At 34.3% G+C, this 20,668-nt stretch overlaps 1 long non-coding RNA gene across 1 annotated transcript in view; it reads left to right on the plus strand.

The window, feature by feature from the left end:
- The first annotated feature begins 8,374 nt into the window (after nt 1-8,374).
- The window catches only part of LOC129347878 (uncharacterized), a 14,950-nt gene continuing 2,656 nt past the window's right edge, over nt 8,375-20,668 (plus strand). The window contains exons 1-2 of the long non-coding RNA XR_008600197.1: nt 8,375-9,850; nt 10,049-10,188. This is a non-coding gene — a long non-coding RNA (uncharacterized LOC129347878). The remainder of the gene's footprint in view (nt 9,851-10,048; nt 10,189-20,668) is intronic.

The following is a 20,668-nucleotide window of genomic DNA, read 5'->3' on the forward strand; positions in this document are numbered from 1 at the left end:
CAACAATATCTCCTGTTTTCTCCTTTAATGAGTCGACTCTTCTTGTGCTTTCAGACCAAAGAACTACAGACTCTTCACAACCTGCTCAAACTCTTGGTACAGGACCTCACCACACGGGTCAAGAAGGTTTCTGTCTCATTTCTACTCTGAAGCTCACCTTCTCCTGCTCAAACTGCTGACAAATGTTTCTGCTGCTCTAAAGTCTGGTCTCCAGAACTTCCTAAAAACTCTCAAAGTCTCTTCTGCTGCAGGTTGCTTTGTAGAACTGTTCCAGAAAACCTCACTAAACCACATGGAGGGGCCTCAAGATAGTCGTCCAAATGAAACCATACAAAAACCAAACTAGCACAACCCAAACGCTAAAGTCTCCTGCAGCCTACCAGAGAACCTCTGAGAACAGAGAATCAGGACAGGAACTCTTACCTTCTGGACAACCAACGTTGGTTCACAAACAAGAATACAGAATGTGTCTGACCAAAAACCTCTGAAGACTCACTACAGCCAAGATACAGACACAACTCAGCTGTACCAAATCCACTAATCACTGCACACATCAGCACCATGTGCTAACTGTGGATAAAGAACCACATTTACCAAGACAACTATCCAGTACAAAGCCCTAAAACACACCAAGAAACACATTAAAGACGATTTTACTGCTGGAAGCTGCAAGCCAACGCCTAAAGAACAAAGTAAAGCAATGGAGCCAAACCCAGCTCAGTGGTGAAGAGAAACAGAGGAAATGTTTGCCTGCAGCCACATAAAGCAGGAAGACACTGAGCTGCTCAGGTGTTCCTGATAACACCAAGGTGCTCAGGTGTTCCTGATAACACCAAGCAGCCACCTGGACAGCCAATAGGAACACAGCTTCCTGGAAGTCCAGAGGGCGGGGTTAGTGAAGGAAATTTAGTTTAAAGTTGAAGCAGAAAGTTAACAAAGAAAGTTGAAAACCACCTTCTGATCCCTGAAATCTCTGAGTTTTCACACAAAGAACACCTGAACATGTCAAACTGGTTCCATAGTAGAACCATCATTGTAAAAACGTCATAGTATGGTGTGTTGCTCAAAAAACATTAGGACCCGGCTGTCAGGGGACAAACATGTAAGAAACATGAGAACAGAGAGAACCCAACCAGTAGGTCACAGTTTATCATCACCTAATCATCTCCTGAAGTCCATATGGTGAGAGACATCAGTATCTGGTTGTTCATTTACCAGAGGATGCTTATAATCATGCTGATGTGGTCTGTACTCTACAGTATTTTAGTGACTCAATAAATGCCTAAGTTGTTGTTTTTTAAATGCTTTTTAGTTTTTAATAAACATTTAACAGCCTATATGTAATCAATAAATGGCCTTTGGCTATCTTAAGAAAAATTCACTCAGAACTCTATGTTAACAGTACTAAATAAATCAATAAATACATGCATACACACAAAAATAAGTTAATACATTAACTGTGTTAAGATAAGATTTAGATTTTAAAAAAGTTGTTTATGTTTTTGCAGAATCCAGTATTGCTCACTGGTTGGTCATTACATTTTATTAGTTTGATTTCACTGTTTAAAATGATGCCACCTCTTTTCAGACAGAACCTGTGATAATAAAACAATACAAAATTTTTAGTTCTGTGTTAATAAAGCACTTAAAGCTTTAAGTATGGCTAAATGCTTTTTTCAAAATTAAATATATCACTCCTTAGGTGGTAGTGGCCCCAAGTTCAGTAAAGTTGGAAAGATATTCACAGATTGGGACTTCCAGCATCAATAACTCATTAGATATAGGTTGTGAAAACATAAACGGTGCCTCTTTCCCATTGTTGCAAGGCAGACAATGTGCTACAAGCCCAGTTTTATCAAAAGTAGCTGTCTTTCAAGCTACAGGAATAACATTGGTGTCTATGGAGTGAACAGGGTCCGTCTGCAATTTGCAAAACCACTGCAACAGTAAAGAGAGACAAATATTCAATAACTTCACTCTTATACATTGTAGTGTCACTAAAATCACTGCAGCCTTCAACTGACTCCTGTTGTCAAAGTGTTTTAACAGAAATGTAAATGCTGTAATTTGATTCTTTTAATGAACCATGTAACTTGAATGGATGTGATGCTGGTGTGACCACAGTGCACACGTCTGATGTTGCTCACAGTGGTCCAAGGGACGTTCAGGGAGTTTGTGTGTTTGCACAGACTCAGGAAAAATTACAGGGAACATTGGTCATGAGGTTGTTTGATAGCTCATACAACAGCAGAACTGTGGAAACTGGTTTAATATTTATTGGGAAATCATATCAGTTGCAAAACATCCAGTATACTGACTTTACTTCTGGTTACAGCCTTCAACAGTCCAGTTTTACAGAAGATATATGAAGAGCAAAGAGCAAATGAAGAAGGATTCCTGCTTCTGTAAAGCTGAGGTAAGTCAGAATCACACTTCATTAACACCTGAAAACAGCACTGCATTGATGCCATATTAACATGGAGCCTGGTGTTCACCTTTCATCCTACAGTTTCATTAGGTCACAGAACTTTGTCGCTCAGATAAGACGGAAAAAATTAGTTGGTTATCTGAGACTGGTCAGTTAGAGCAGGGGTCATGTGGGGTCAACGCCATGGCAACAAGGGCTGCCTGCCACGTGTACACAGGGACCCACTCACAGCACTTAATTCAAATCTAATTTGATGATTCAGATAAACCTGATAAGTTTCAAACTTTATTTTGATGAGTTGAGTTGAGAAAATAATATTGCATCAACTTAATGTTGTGTGTAATTTGAACTCAAATGTCTGCATTAGTTTAAACAGATAAAGTTGAGGTAACTTAAAGAAAATGCCATGATAACTAAATTCTTCTTATTTTGACAAACATTTTTAGTTGCAAACGTTACTTGACATAATAATATTGCATCAGTTTAATATAGTGTGTAATTTACATTAAAATTTCTGTATTTGTTAACTTAAAGCTAAATTCAGGTTGAGGTTACTTAATGAAATTGCCTTGATAAATTTTCTTCACTTTAGATAAACCTTTTAAGTTGCAAACATTATTTTGATGAAGTCAGTCGATATACAGTAATAATGTTGCATCAGCTTATTTTATGTGTAATTTGAACTCAAATTTCTGCATTAGTTGATTTAAATAGAAAAAGTTAAGTTGACCTATCTTCATAAAATTGCCTTGATAACTAAATTTTTGTTCACCTTGATATAAGCCTTTGAAGTTGCAAACATTATTTTCATGAGTTGAATTGACATAATAATGTTGCATCAACTTAATATGGTGTGTAATTTAAACTCTGCATTAGTTGATTTAAAAAGAAAAAGTTAAGTTGATGTAACTTAATGAAACATTTTTCTTCTCTTTAGATAAACCTTTTAAGTTGAAAACATTATTTTGATGGGCTGAGTTGACAAAATGTTGAAATGGCTTAATATCTTGTGTGATTTAAGCTCTAATTTCTGCATTGGTGGACTAAAAACTTAATGAAATAATTGCTTGAGAACAATTTGTTTCTTCACCTTAGATAAACCTTTTGAATTGCAAACATTTTTGTAATAATATTCCAGCAACGTAATATTGATAACTGTAGCTTGATGACTAAATTTTTCTTCACCTTGAGGTCAGGATTTCAGCACCCCTCCCCTACCTACTTAAAAACTATTTTTGAAAAAATTGGCAAACTAATAACATGTCTTTATAATTATGATAATTAAGTACTAATAACACTTTTAAAATCCTCTTAGATAATGTGAACAACCTTATGAATAAGCAATATAAAACTTGTGTTTTCGCTTCCAATCTTTAATTAAAGGGTAATTAACGGCATCTTTAATTGTCGAGGAAAAGCTAATTCCCCTTAACTCTATGTTACTTAGTTGGTTGATCAAAATTTCATTATAAGTTGCCTGAACTCAAAAAGATTGATGCAAATATTGTTTTTTGTTGAGCCCAAATGTTATTTTCTAGTGTAGTTATTACGTGTTTTGCTTGCTATCGTCTGCAAATAATAACTTAATTATTAGATAAGCCAACACCAGCATTGTACTAATTATGGCTTCAGCTGTCCTTCATCTGTTTCAGCAGAACTGTATGGTTCTGATTTAACTTCACTAACTTAACATCTGTTCTGTTGGCAGCTTCAAGATGGAGCTTCAGGCGGATGTTATGACCCAAAGGGCGTTTCTTCTACTTCAGTCTGTAGCTGAGGTTATTTTTGAATGATGGCGGCTGAACTGAGCGTATGTTCAATCTACTCCTGCAGCAGAAATCCAATCCTCTGTGGAATTCAGGAGCAGACTTTGTGCAGGAAGAAGTCTGTCTGACTGGTAATAAAAGGACATGTGAGTCTAAGGTGAGACTGTGGAAACAAAAATCACACCGATCTACAAAATGATAACTTTTGTTTCAATATTACAGAGTTATTTGGGTTTTATATTGCATATTCAGGCAGAAACAAGTAATTAGATGAGGTCAGCTGTTCTGCAACTAGTGTTCAAAGAAATATTCAGATTCTTTATTCAAATTAAAGTACAATGTAAAAATTCTGCAAGTCCTGCATGAAATATCCTATGTAAGTAAAAGTGCATAAATCTTAGCAGTGAAATCTAGTTAAATAATGAAAGTAAAAGCCCTGGTTCAGCCCCTCAGACTGACATATTATTATATATAACCTCATTAGATTATTAATACCGATGTGTCAGCAGCATATCAACACAAAATGACCAGAATTAAATGCAAAACAACTAAAGAAGATGTAAAATGTCCAACACTAAATGCATATGCCAAGTAACAACCAAAGTGAGATCTAAAATTACCACCAAAACATGGAAAACAACCACAAAAAGAAGCAAAACAACCTGAAGAAGCCTGAAAATGAGATGAAGAACATTTAAAATGAGCCTGAAAAGACAAAAACTACCAAAATGACATACAAAATGACCACCAAGAGATGAAAAACGACGAAAGGCAGATGTAAAACGACCAAATTTAAATGCAAAACATCTGACAAAGACAAATAAGACAAATAGCACCCAAAATTACCAGAAAGGGATGGAAAACAACCACAAAAAGAAGCAAAACAATCAAATCAAGACACAAAATGACTGATTGGGTTGTATGTTACAAACAAAAGTAAAACGAGTGGTGGCCATTTCAGCCACTTAATGCTTCTATCTGCTGATAAGCTTTATGGAGATGCTGATTTCTTTTTCCAGCAGGATGTGGAACCTGCAGACAGAGCCAAAACTACAACCAAATGCTTTACTGACTATGGTATTACTGTGCTTGATTGGCTGAAGATTGGCTAAAGGCCAATCAAAGCAACCTGGGCTTCAATAATACCTTAGCAGTGCCACAGGCTGATGCAGTAATTAAAGGAAAAGGTGCCCCAACCGAGCACTAACTATATGAATTGGTCATTTCTTTATTGTAAAATCCTTGTATTTATTGATCTTAGGAAATTTCTAATAACCTGAGAAACAAAATTTTAGATTTTCATGAACTATGAGGTACAATAATCAAAATTAAAGCAAAAAACAACAAAAAAAATCAGTTAAGGTGTCATCAAAATAGAATATATGACTTTTTAAATTAAAATATGAAAAAAATGAACTTGTTCATGATAGTCTAATCATCTGAGATGCACCACAATTTCTGTCCTTGATTTCTAACTAGGATTTTGACCTATGACATCTTAGAGACAATTTTAGGATTTTCTGTAAGCACGTTTCTCACGCTATTCATCGCCTTGAGGGAAATTCAAGGTATCCAGTAGCTCACGCATGTTATATATAAGGAAAAAAATATGTGCAAAAGATCGTTTAATAACATCCAGATCCTGCTGTTCGAACAAGTAAGTAAAATTGCTGGTATTTACAAAAAAGTGCACAATTGCCAGTATTTACAATAAAAAAAGAGTATTAACTGTACAAGATACAGTACAATATGATGTCAAACTTGGCTCTGTTCACTCTATTCAACTGTTTTCCTCATTTATTCATTATTTTTGAAGTATTTCTCTCAGTTTTGCCATTTACACGGTTGAGTTTCCAAATGTGTCCGACAGTATCATTACGAGCTGTGAACCCAGATGACGCTATTATTGCACTGATATTTCTCAGCCGTTAATGAAATCTTCTCTGCCTCGCACCGATGGAACACTGTTAACTTTGATCTCACAATTAAGTCTCCATGAACAGCTAATAAAAGCATAATCTGCTCCGTATCTGCTTGTCTGCCGCCACGAGGCCCAGAAAGCCTTTTAGCGTATCTTCACTAGCGGCTGCTGACTGACACTCCGTCGCTCGCGGCCTCAAAGTTATTTTATCTGCGCCCCAGATAATACAAATCAAGTATTAAGGAGTTAAAAATCAAACCAGATCTGCATCGGCTGAGTGGCAGATGAGTGGCAGATGCCTGTGGGGCTTCTGCTTGTTCAGGTTTTCATCCGTCTTCCTCTACTTTTAAGGAGATGTGTTGACAGCTCCGAATACAAAAACCCCGCTTTTTTTTTGTTGTTGTTGCAACTTCCTCAGCAGAGGTTGTTTTTTTTTCTTTGCACAATCTTTCATTCACTTGACGTCAGTGTTGCTCTCATAACCTTTTCATACATTTAGCTGCACTTAATAACAGTCCAGAGATTTGTCCTCTGTGATAAGGCCAATCAAAAGTAAATTGCGGGGCTTTTATTTTTGAGATCTGTTCCTGTTTCGTCCCCCCAAAATAAGGCAGACGGTAGCAGTTTGGTGTTCTATGCTGCAGAATTGATAAGGAATGTTTTCCACATGTACTGATTGTATTTTCCTCTCATTTTAAACTGCTACAAGGAGCCAAATCTGTTAAACCTCTTTATGTTTGATGCATATGAAGCCGTGCGATAGTTCACATGCAGTTTACACTCAGTCCCCCAATGTGCTTCTTTTTTTTCTTTCTTTTTTTAATAATCAGGAAGGACTTTGCCATCTAGAGACAGACTCCACTGAGGAATAAACGAGGTTAAAAGGTAAGATAAGTCACCAAAACAACAGCACTTTCTCATCTCCCACCTGTTGTTTTCATTGGAAGAAGCACTTTCAGGTCGAAAACTTGATCTGTTTTCACGGCTAACGGTTTTTGTTGGATGTGTTTTTAAAGGAAGAGAAGCAGATAAGATGATGAGCAGTGGCCCGAGTGCATCTATTAAATGTGAGACGACGGTGAAAACATTTAGACGCAGGGTTTCGAAGGAAATGGGGCAGAATTCAGTCTTTTATTAAGTGCTTCTTGGAGTTATTTATCAGATTATCAGTAATCACAGCGGCTCTATAAATGTCTTAATAGGTTTCATTTGGCTTCAGGTTTTCTATTAATCTTTTTGTTTTGCCACTATCTTCGAATATGAGTAATGATCTGAGGGGTTTGTGGTTAAAAGTGGGACTCAAGAAAAAAATGGAGTGTTCAGTCAAAGCCATCTCATACCTACACTGTAAAAAAGTTTCTGTAGAAATAAATAAAATAAAAAATATGGCAACAAACGTGTCAGAGAAAATATGGAAAAAACAGTAACGTGTAGAAATTTAAAATGAAAAAATTATGGTATCTGTCAAATAATGATTTAAAAAAAACTTTTGTTAAATATAGTAAAATTATTTTTTAGAAATTATTATTATTATTTAACCTTTGTTAAATACAGTAAAACTGTAAATTTATGGTCAAATATTGTAAAAGAATGAATTCTTTTTTGTCATTGTGTACACTTTTGGCTTTTTTTTTTTACAAACATTTTGAATGGGATTTTACATTTTCTGTATTTAAAACAGGGAAATCTTTAAAATAACAGCTTAAAGAATTATTTAAAATGTTGTTAATTCTTAATACATACTCTTTCTCCCACATAACATACAATATCTGTCAAATAAGATTTTTTTTGTCAATTTAAACCGAGTAGAAATTGTGTAATTTTATTGTAAAATGTAAAAATTATTAATATTTATGAAAACACAGAATTTTGATTTGAAAATTATTTATAGTTTTTGATAGTTTTTTTTATGGTTTATAAACTCATTTTTTTTCTGTGATTTTGCAGATATTTGAACATTATTTATAGTTTTTGATAGTTTTTTTATAGTTTATAAACTCATTTTTTTCTGTGATTTTAGCAGATATTTTCTGTAACTTGACAAAACATGAACAAAACTGTAAAATAACAGTTAAATATTAATTTGCCATTTTTCAATCCTTAAGTTCCTTTTTTTTAAAAAAAAAGTTGTCAGGCATCTGTAAAATAACAAGATTTAATTTGTAAATTTAAATAACACTGAAAATCTGTAAAATAAAAATAATAATTGTTAAAATTAAATAAAAATAAAAAAATACTCAGAAAAACTGTTGAAAATGTTTTTACAGTGTAAATAGGTATTTTAAATGAAATAAAAATTTAAAATATGAAATAAGTTAAAGTTTTGTGATTGAAATACATCTCAGTGCTGCAGCACTTTGTTTTCAGTCTAATGTTCTAAAGAATTACATCCACATTAAATGTTTCCAGAGGCCATGACTTTGCATCCAAAGCTACTACTGAGTGCCAATGCAGTTTGGTCTTCATGCTGAGGGATGAATAAGTAACTGCATCCACACTTTCACCTTTCTCCCTCTCTTTTTTTGCAGAAACTTCAGTTTTCTTCGCCCTAACCAGCTGCCATGCACAGGAAATGCACATTAGAACACACTGGCAGTTTATATGGACAGTAAATACCATCCAGAATTTTGCTGAATCATGCAATATCAATGCTTCTGACAAGATTTAAAACAGAAATTAGGTGAAACCATTGGGATATTATTAATCTCGATGGCTTAACTTAGTATATTTGCACAATAAAGAGTAAAAATACACTGAATCACAGGGTTGTAGACACATTTTCTAGGTTCTGGACGTTTGTCAAATGCAAAAAAGTGACTTTATTGTTCAGAAATAAAGTTATTTTTTAATACATTTTAAAAGTACAAACAATTCTGAGCCAATATTCACTCTAAAAATGATCAAAAATGAAGATAACACCTTACTTTCATGCATGCGTGGACAGTTTCTTAGCATCTTTAACAACAGAACAGTCTGATGAAGCACAAAATGAAAAACTGAGGTCAGAGAGAGCCGCCAACAGTTCTTCTAAAAGTTTAAACTGCTTACAGTAACAGACGCATTCCTCCTATAAAATCTTCCTGAAACAATACCCTCAACCTTTCATCAGATGCGTCGCCTGCGTCAGAAACTATTTCGCCTTTAAGCCACTCTTCTTCTTCTATCTGCTCCGCCTGTGGATCTGCTTTATCAATTCTCTTTTTAAACATCAGCTTTTCAGAAAGCCGTCGGAGGGCAGTTTGAATATTTTGAAGTCTTTTTTTTTTTTATTATTATTTAAAGACAGGCCTGAAGCATCATCTGCAATTACACTACTGGAATGTTTGCATATTCAATATTCAGAAGGAAAAAAAAGAAAGAACCTGCTGGATGTGGCTTAATTTAAGCAGCCTCATAGGCGACATGCAAACTCCTCAACAATGTGCTGCAGAGAGATACCTTATTAGGCTTATTATCATTATTCCTCCTGATCAGTCTCCTCCACCAGATTGTTGTCCTTCACCTAACTTTCCTCTTTATCGTGTAGACACAGACCGAACGCTCTCCACGGACGCCCGTGGCTCTCTGCTTGTGGAAGGAAAAGTTGTGGAAAAATGTGAAAAAAACTGCGACCACTGATGCCAGGACAGACTGAGGGAGCTGACAGATGTGGTGTCGAACCGAAAGGCAAAGATTGTGTTGAATTAATGAGGCCCGGTGAAGAAGAGTGAAAGCCTGCAGTTTACCGGAGACCTGGTGAGCTTATTTTATAGAAAAAACACACACCTGCCTTGATCTGGATGATCACTGTGAGCTAAAGGCTACTTCATTAAAACTAACAAGCAGAGCATTAACACCCCGGGGAGAACCATGCAGCGTTTCCAGATGCAAGTGAAGCAGAAAGAAAGATTTTTTAAATACATATATTTTGATTGAATGTGTGTGTGCCTTCAGAATAAAGGCGACAGCCAGGAAGGCCAGCCCTGAGCTTTATAGACGGCTGCTTTGATCAGAAAAGGCTGCTTCACCTTCATCTCCTCCTGGACGATGCTGATGATGCTGGAGACGGAGAAGAAGGAGGGGAAATGGAGCAGGTAGGCCTGGGCGTGCCACTATCAACCCTATATATGTGTTTTTAGAGCTTTAACACAGTGTCTCTGGGTGTAAATATCATATAAATTATGTTTTAGAGCTGCAAACTGCAGCTCCAAAAGCACTTTTTTGAATTAATCCCATTTTGTTTCTTGGTTTTGGTGATTTCAGCTCACTTTTCCAGATTCTATCAACTGGAAATTACACTTTATTCCTTTAAATAGGTATTTTAATTCCAGTAAAAAAGTAAAAATTAGGTTTACTGCTCACTTTTCCAGATTCTATCGACTTGAAAATACACTTTACCCCTTTAAACAAGTATTTTAATTACAGTAAAAGTTCCAAAATTAGGTTTACTGTTTACTCTTATATATACTATCAACTACAAAATACACTTTAACCCTTTAAACAAGTATTTTAATTACAGTAAAAGTGCAAAAAAATAGGTTTACTGCTCACTTTTCCAGATTCTATCAACTTGAAATTACACTTTACCCGTTTAATCAAGTAGTTAACTACAGTGAAGGTGCAAAAAATATGGTTTACTGCTCACTTTCTCAGATCCTTTCAACTTGAAAATACACTTTCCCCCTTTAAACATTTATTTACAGCCTTTTACTACTTACTTCACATTTTTCTGCTGCAGCTCAACTGCACCTTCTATGAGAAGCATGACAGAATAAAGCAAAGGGAAAAAACAGTAAAATGTATTGCAAAATCATGTTTTTTTCTGATTTAAATCAAGTAAAAATAATGTAAGGTTGACATGTCATTATGTACACCTTTGACTTTTTTTTTACAGTCAACATGTAAATTATTTTAAATGTGATTTTACATTTTCTGTGATTAAGCAAAACAGAAATTATATATAAAAAACAGCTTAAAGAATTATTTACATTTTTCAGTTTTTAAATATACAAACTCTTTTTTTCCAAATAATGTCAAATATCTGTAAATTAAATAGTAGAAATAATGTAATTTTAGAGTATATATATATATATATATATATATATATATATATATATATATATATATATATATATATATATATATATATATATATATATATTTTTTTTTTTTTTTTTTTTTTAAAGATTGTTGATTTGAACATTGTCTATAGATACGGACAGTTTCTTTTTATGGTTTACAGATAAATTCATATTTTTTCCCATAATTTTACCAGATGTTTCCTGTCAATTGACCAAACAGGAACAAAGCTGTAAAATAACAGTTAAATATTAATTTGCCGTTTTTCAATCCTTAATTTACTTAAACTTGGTAAATGCAGTAAAACTGCGCACATTTGTGGTCACATATTGTAAAAGAATGAATTCCTTTTTGTAAAAATAATGATTTTTGATGTGGATATTATGTCATTATGTGCACTTTTTCCTTTTAATTAATTAATTTTTTTACAGTCAACATGTAAATTTTTACATTTTTAATGGGATTTTACATTTTCTATAATTGAGCAAAGTGGACAATCTATTAAATGACAGCTTAAAGAATTATTTACATTTTTTCTGTTTTTAATATCTGTACTCTTTCTTCAAAATAACATCAGATATCTGTGAAATAAGATTTTCTTTTGCTGATTTGAATCCAGCAGAAGTAGTGTAATTTTATTATTATTTATAGTTTTGAATAATTTTTTATGGTGTACAGATAAACTCTTTTTCTGTAATTTTACCAGATATTTGCTGTAATTTGACAAAACATGAACAAATCGTTACAATAAATTTTGAATATTAATTTTCAATTTTTCAAGCCTTAATTTACTTCTTTTGGGTTTTTTTTTTCAAATTGCACCTGATATCTGTAAAATAACAAGATTTAATTCATAATTTACCAAAACAAGTAAAATAGGTAAAATAAAACTATTTGCTAAAGAGATTTTTTTTGATACTACTGGTAAAAACTGTTGGATTTACAATGTAGTTAAGTTTTTTTGAGGAACTTGGTTAAACTGCATCTCAGTGCTGCAGCACTTTGTTTTCAGTCTAATATTCTAAAGAATTACATCCACATTAAACGTTTCTAGAGGCCATGACTTTGCATCCAAAGCTACCACTGAGTGCCAATGCAGTTTGGTCTTCATGCTGAGGGATGAATAAGTAACTGCATCCACAGTCTTTCACCTTTTCTCTCTTTTTTTGTGTTAACTTCAATTTTCTTCATCTTAACCAGCTGCCATGCACAGGAAATGCATATTAGAAAACACTGGCAATATATGCACTCAAAAAATGGATTCTTTGGATGAACTTAAAAAAACATGGAAAGAATTTCCACATGATTAAATGGCTTACTTTAAACAATAACCAATTCTTTTGTTCAAACTTAAGGCACTGAGGTTAGTTTAACTTCATTTATTAGGGTCCATTCAACTTGTTCGCAAGGTTTGGATCCAACTTAATTTACTTAGTATGGTTCATGCCTTTGAATTGGGTTGATCCATCTATTTTGAACTAGGGTACTTCATCCCGAGTGGATCAAGTTGGCCCAACAAAATTGCTTAATGCTGAAAGAGAGCTGTTTAATCATGTGGAAATTCTTTCCATGATTTAATTAAGGTGATTCTAAGTATTACATTTGAGTTTTACTCAAAAAGGTTATCTTTCAACAATGTCTACAGTCTACTTGGTGTAAACGGTGTAAACCTAACACATGACAAAGAGATGCCATCATAAACTGTATTTAAATTGTAAAGGCAGTACAGTTGCTCATTTTTAATTAACTGAATAGAAGTCCTACATGCAGTTACAAACTGCTAGTACTGCTTGTAATACAAACCAAATTTAAAAAAACAATAATAATAATAACAATAAGTAAAACAATATTTTACACTCAAACAGCAAATGAAATGTATCACTTCTGAAAACAAATATTCAGCACTGTTCCCTCTAAATTTGTGGTCCTAAACTGGTGGATCAGAAAGTGTGTGGTTAAAAAATATATATATATTAAGTGCTTAAAATATGTAACAGGTCCACATTGTTTTTACAAACATTGATATAAGAAAAATGTCCTTTAATCTTGGTCTGTTTTTATTCATTTTTTAACATTTATTTTAATAATTATATTAATTATTTTAATTGTATTTTCATTACTGCCTTACATTTATTTTTGGTCAGTTTAGTTTTTTTTTTTTTTGCCACATACTGAAATTACCACAACTGACCAAAATAAATCTTATCTTATCTTATCTTAGAAAGTGACCAAAAATCTAAACTGAACAAAGTGAATTTAAAATAAATAAATAAATAAAAGGCAAAACTTACTTAAAGAGTACAAAAAAATTTGGAACCCAGTTGAGAACCGCTTTGTGTTTTAAATCACAATTACAAAGGATCTGAGTACTTAGTACAGAAGAAAAGCATTACAAAAGTCTTTGCTGATCTAAACTGAAGATGCTGTTTGGGACATGGGCTAATATACTATTTGTATTCTCAGCCCCCTTATAGAACTCAACATTAAATAATGGGAACTGCCCATTAAAATGTCAGGAGATTTAGTGTTGATAAAAAACCTTGCAAGTGAACTTAGAACATCTTAAAGGAAAACAAAAGGGTTTTCCCCCAGTTGAGCAAAAATTCTCAATGAGAAAGAACTGTCTTAAAGGCCTGAACTTTTGCAGACAGTCTGTTCCCATCAAGCTCTAGGATTATTTTCTGCAGAGCTTCGAATGTATATTTTAGCTCTGGGGGTAACTCAGGTTCAGATTATACACAAAGGCAAGCAAGATGGACAGGGCAAATGGTACATTCCTCAACTCACGGAGTACCGTCACCCCCTCCAGAATGATTTCCACATCCTCTGGGGCATCACTGGGTTCTGCACCGCTGTGTCGAATTATGTAGATGCCATAGATGGTCTCTGCCATAGCTGCCGTGGCGTTTTCATCATCCGCCTGTGACAAAGCAAATTTAAAAAATTTTCTAACTGGTATTCATTAGATCCATCCTCATAATTCAAAAAAAAAACAAAAAACATTATTCTAAAACAGCTGAAATTAGCACATATCAGACAATCAAAACAAATTATGACCAGCATTACATTTCAAAGGTCTTTAAAAGCCACCCAAAAAACCCACAAGGAATCCCTATTGATCATTTCCTAAAAAAGGTCAAGTAAATTAACATACCTTGTATTCTTTCACCAGCTTGTCTGGATCTTCATTAAGGTAGACACACAGTCCCTTAAGAATGCATTCTCGTCTGGTATCGATCCCATTGTCCTGCAGATCAGAGAATAAAAACATACACAGATACATCTGAAACACAGTGTAAACAAACAAGGAGAATGGGTTTACGTGTCTAATGAATTAATTATAATATCTATTATACTGAAAAGAATACTGAAAGCCATTTTTGGCAGATGTTTTGCTATTTTAAGGGATACCTTCAGGTAGCTTTTTTGTATTTTTGAACCTGGGCTGTATTTAGGTTTAGCCGGCAGTGCAACTGAATGATAGGAACCAAAAATAGAATGATCGGTGCTGTATTCACTAAGTTTCAGTTTTGCCTGAAAGCAAAAGTAAGTTTGAACGAGCATGTGCGGGCAATTTCTGTTTGTCTTAAATGTATGCCAATAAAAGTGTTTTGCTACTAACAGGCTCAGATTGTTATAATAAGTATTATGGTGACGAGTAGTAATCTGAGTAGCAAAAATATCAGAAAAATCATGGCAGCACAGCTGATCAAGCTCCCTGCCATTTTCAGCTCTCTGTCGCTGCAGTTTACTCCTCTTTGTCCATCTCTTTGTGGATTCTTTGAATATTGTTATTGAATACTTACAATAACAATATAAGTAATAAAAACAATGTCAGTCGAGAGGGGCAATGTAGCAGAACTTAACAAGAAGTGCAGTTCTTCTAAGAATTCATCAATTTTTTTGCCTGGCACATGTGCAAAATGCTCCAACTTGAGCAATGCAGCAGCAAAATGTTGCTTAATTACTTCAGGCAAGTTCTTATGTCCACTCACATCATGACTTGAACATCCACCGTCTGCTTCAACAACACTGTCATCTTGATTTTGTGCATCTTCCTCAGGATCATCAGGTGAGTCTTGTGAAACTTGAGTGGTTGTAACTACTCCTGGCTTGAAATCTTTCAATGTATGTGGGTTGTGTTTTCTGTTCTTGTGACAGTGAAATGTTCCATATATGTTTGTTTGAAAACAGCAACCCTCAAACATGCAAGTAACAGTTTCATTACTCTTCAGATGAGGCCAACGTGTGTAAAATAATCCCTCTCTGTAGAAAGATCACAACAAGCACACAAATGACAACTGAATGTCGACAGTTCCAATAACTCCTGAGTATTTTCTTTGAGATGGACTCTACTTAAATGAATGTACAAAGCATTCCATGTCTTCAAAGTACTTGGGCAGTCGGTGTGTAGGCATGGGTAGCGGTGCCTATGACGGTGCTGTAGTCTAATATGTTTTAGTAGCTTGTATCTACTAGACAAAGATACACTGCATTCCTTACACCTCCACATCCAGAGCAAACTATACTTGCTGCAGTAAGACACAAAAAACTAGGGAACTAGGGAAATCTGGTTTAGCTGGAATCTTGGAACTGGTATCCCAAAAAGCAATAAAATGAAACATCCCAGAAGATGCCTTTAACCTGTAGTCACTGATGCAGTTGGACTTCAGACAGGTGCAGCTGGACAGAACACTTGCAGACGGACAGCAAAGTAGAACATCTTGGCAGTAACCAATGACTGTGATCAATAGAACAGACAGATGAATTAATATCAGTGAATGTAAAACATTATCATTATCAAATTAATCTGCTTGTTGTATATAATTGAGCCTTTAATTGTATTTGTTTCTTTTACCAAAAAACTATTATTTTTTTTTTACGCTCATTTAAGGCCTGTAACACTTTAATTACCCTTAAAATAAATACAGGAAAATAATGAATCCATCTCATCCTATCAATTTAAAGTAATATGTTTACCAAGCAAATACTGATGGCTAAACTCTGGATTTATAGAGACTGCTAGTGAAATTTCTGAACAATAATCTTGACAACTTCCTCTGTTCATCAATTTTATCCCCACCTCATCCCTTCTTCACAGTGTTTTCCTGTACATTCATTTAACAGTGGCGGGCCGTTTGGCTTCACTGTGACTACGGTGGGAAACGAGGAAAGACCGGTGTGTATTGTGTCTATGTTGGCAGCGGAGCGGACAGCATGAAGACAAATAAATTAAATAACCCTTTATTTACGAGCGTGTCGTCGCCGACGACAGCGCAACCGTCGGTAACGTCACAGCCATGCGGCGGCAATGGCGGACGGTGTTTTTGACCGAATTAAACACTACATTTGGTCGAACAACAAAACTATCGCGGGATACTGTCGCTTAAGATGATGGCACGTTTATGCATAGCATTCGTTTGTATTTTGACCCATTTTAAAGGCAGATAAGGGATTCTTACCTGTCCACGAGCACGCTGACCGGACAAATTCCGCGCCACTTCCTGCAGGTACTCCCTTCTCGCGTGATGATCCCGTCACGTGTTCTCTCGATATCGGTCATAATTTTCCCGGAAGCGCCGGAGTACTTGATAGTCTCCTGTTATTTCGACATGGTTAAATAAAGTAAAAGCTAAGCAGTTCAGTTTCAAGTAAATCCTGCAGGATTTATTCACGTTCATTTGGTAAACATGAAATTGTATTGTATAAAATTTATTTTACACTTAAGTAAGTGTAACAGCCAGCCATTTTCCATTTTTTGAGTGTGTGGACAATGAATACCATCCAGAGTTTTGCAGAATAGGAAAGGAAAAGAATAAACAGTAAATATAATTGCAAAATCAGGTTTTACATTAGAGTAAAGCTACAAAAAGTGGACACTTTAAATTAAGTGTGCATTAAAATCAAATTGCAGCAATGCAAACTGTTCATTTGAGAGAAATTACATGATGTAACTAACATTTGGAAGAACTTAATTTGATTGTGTGTTAAAAATTAAAGGAAATAATTTAAATTCATCAATCATTTCTCTTTTTTCAGTACAGAAAACTTGAATTTTAGAGCTCATTTTATCAAAAGACATGATAAACTGAAAGTATATCATGTATACTACCCAGCAAATAACACTTATTTGCTGGGTTTAAGACAAACTTTTTAAGAGGTTTTGTCCTAAATTCAATGTCCAAGGGTAACAAGAAAACTATGAGACTCTCCTAAGCATATTGTACACAATTATACAGCACTGTTTGCCATTTTTGATCTTTTAAAATACTTTTTGTAATTGCACAACATTAACTAAATGCAAATGAAAAGATATAACATGTCTACAATCAATCAATCAATCAATCAATCAATCAATCAATCAATCAATCAATCAATCAGTCAAATGCCTTTATTGTCATTGGACATATGTACAGCGAAATTTTGAATGCCTCTCCTTCGTAGGATAAAACGATAACAGGTAAGATAAAATATGTATAAAATAGACAATGCAAAAACATATATTTCTATAAGAAAATAACTAGATAAAATAACATATAAATAAATAAATATTGCACAAATCCACCCAAAACTGCACCGCCAATGCTAGATGTACAGGATTAGGAGTTATTGCACAGGGATTTATTGCACTGATTTAGCTGCTCTATACTATGTGAAAACTTGTAAATTGAAAAAGAAGAGGATCCAGTATTGAGCCCTGAGGTTCACCATAGTGCACTTTTTACTGCACTACATTTACATTTGCATGATGTACAGATTAAAAGTATTCAGACCACCTTATACTTCTATTTTACTCCATTTTAGAAGAAAATATAATACTTTTTACTTCCCTACATTTACATTTGTATTACATTTGTGCGTGCAATACATAACACAATGCACACATTTGAGGTATTTATGTCACTTTTTGCTTCTGTTTCACAGCATTTCAGAAGTAAATATTGTACTTTTTGACATATTTCAATGCATGACCTTACACTTTTACTTCTATTTTATTACATTTACACACATATATTTCTATTTTCCTTGTCTTTTCCTTCTCTTTTACTGAATTTTAGAAGGAAATGTTGTACTTTTTACTCTGCTACATTAGTTTGGGAGGTCTAGCTACTTTACAAATCAATATTTACATGCAAAATATTGCTGCTAGGTTTGTAAAATATGTTTTTCAGCTTAGAGATACAGTGATTTAATTTATCATAGCGGTGAAATAACAGCCGTGGAGGTAAACTGAATACTTTTTTTGATGCTCTACGTTAATTTTTTTAAATGGTTAACATCAAAATATGATGTGACAGTGTGACATCAGTGCTGTTAAATGTGAATACTTCCTGTAAAGTGACCCCTGAGAGCTCAGCCTCCAGGATGAAACAGTACTTTAGAGGAAGTAACGTGTTTCCTTCACAGTAAAATGCCCCTCCGCTGTGTTTGTGAATGACTTTGTGACGACCTTCTGTTGCAAATGCCCCCCCCATCTCCCCTCCTCGTTCGCAGAAAATGGAAATGGCTTAGCACTATCACCGTTGCCCCGGCAACCATCTGAGTCCCGCATCTCGCGGTGGAGAAATGAGTTCTGAACAGGCTCGAGAGAGGCAGGGATTAAACATGATCCTGCGGATGGACTGTCAATCAAAACTCTCCAACCTCCTTCTGTTCACCAAATCAAAAAGCATGTACACTCCCTAACAACCCCAAACAGGTGCATTCTGATTTATTAGGAATCTCTGGATGGAAGGTAAATTGCACTGATAATGATTCTGGCCTCTCTCTCTCCTTTTTTTTGGAAGCTATTAAAGCCAAAAGGAACTCTTTTTCAAAACAAATTCATTATCCTGCAGCGGATTTAGTGGTGGTCGTTATATTCCAATGCCAAGAGGCGATGGATTAATTTAATTAGCCTGGTGAAGATTAATGACAATGCATAGGCCCATTTTTTCCTTATTTTTTTTAAATAGATAAGGCTACACACTGTTAGAAAAGGATGTGTTGTTTTCAAACACCACTGTGTCTAATTTGGGAAACTTTGCAATGTGGTTAGAGGTAATCCCTGCTAAAATTAGGATACTTTATACATTTATCTCTCACAGATGAGATAAATCTGAATGCCACATGCATAATAAAGTGATTTATTTTGTTTATTTCCCTGTTTATTGTGATATTGAGAGCGAAAAACAGGCTTATATTTGTGGTGATTTCCATAAAGTGCACATCAATAAAGAATAGAGTGTCGTACATGTGTGCTGTCACTGCAGAAAAAACCTGCCTTTATGCACCATGTGATTCCCTTTAGTGCTGCAGAGTGAGAGCTGCTGACCCAGTGTCACATTAAATACACGGAGCTATTACAAAAACACCTCCACATAAAAATGCATTCGCTCCTCGTTTTACAATATTAATGCTCCATGTCATAATACGGGCCAGGCTGCCTTAACTTTTTCCTTTTTCGGGGGGCTTTTGACCACTTCAAACACTAAGATTTGTCTGCTGTTCACATCAAAGACTGTCTGGAGGCCTGAAAATGTGAAAAAACATCCGCTAATTTCCCAACAAACAGCAAATATTTGAGGAAAAATCTGAGAAACAGAGATAGAATTACATGTAGCTGTATTTAGTTCAAATTTTTAAAGTTTTATCAGTATTTATTTGGAACATTTGCTCGTTATATTAATCTTCCTGCTCCAATAAAAACTCATAAAACCTGTGATTGATATGCTGCATGGGAAAAGTATTTAAAGCTTTATTTTGAATCTTTACTGTAACTTAAACCATCACTATTGTTAACATTAATCAATATTATCCTGGATTAAGAGCATTCATATCAGGATTTATTGCTCCTGACAGAATTCTCTCTTATTATAGAGCTTATTTTGATGCTTAATTATTGCATTTCTGTTTCAAACTGGGCTGGAAGTTCAGTAAATGTTGCGGCACAAGATGACTGACAAGACGTGATCAGTTATTAGATAAGAATCAATCATCCTTAAAGAGAAAACTGACTCCAAATACACTGTAAAAAAGAATCTGGTTAAAACAAATAGACAACAATAAATGGTAAAAATATTTTAAAAACTAGTTGAGTACTGTAACGTTTGAAAATTTGTGAAAATAACAGCAAATATCTGTAAAATAATTGTATTTTTAGTTAATTCAGACACAGTGAAACAGTGTTTTTGACATTCACACATTGTAAAGGTAAACTACTCAAAAATACAAATTTTTAATGAGGACATTATGTAATTTTTTTTTCCACATGTAAATAATACTTTTTTCCTGTAGTGTTTCTTGATATTATCTGTAATTTAACATAACTGGAAACATCTGTAAATTAACAGTTAAAGAACATTTCTTATCATTTTACCAATCCTTAATACACATACATTTTCTTTCAAATAACCGGAAATACTCGTAAAACTAAATTTTTCCGCATGTAAATACATTAATAATAGTGTAATTTTATTTTGAAATGTTAGAAAAGAATAATTCACCCTTTGTAAA

Source organism: Amphiprion ocellaris, chromosome 21 (assembly GCF_022539595.1).
Source record: "Amphiprion ocellaris isolate individual 3 ecotype Okinawa chromosome 21, ASM2253959v1, whole genome shotgun sequence".
NCBI lineage: Eukaryota > Metazoa > Chordata > Actinopteri > Pomacentridae > Amphiprion > Amphiprion ocellaris.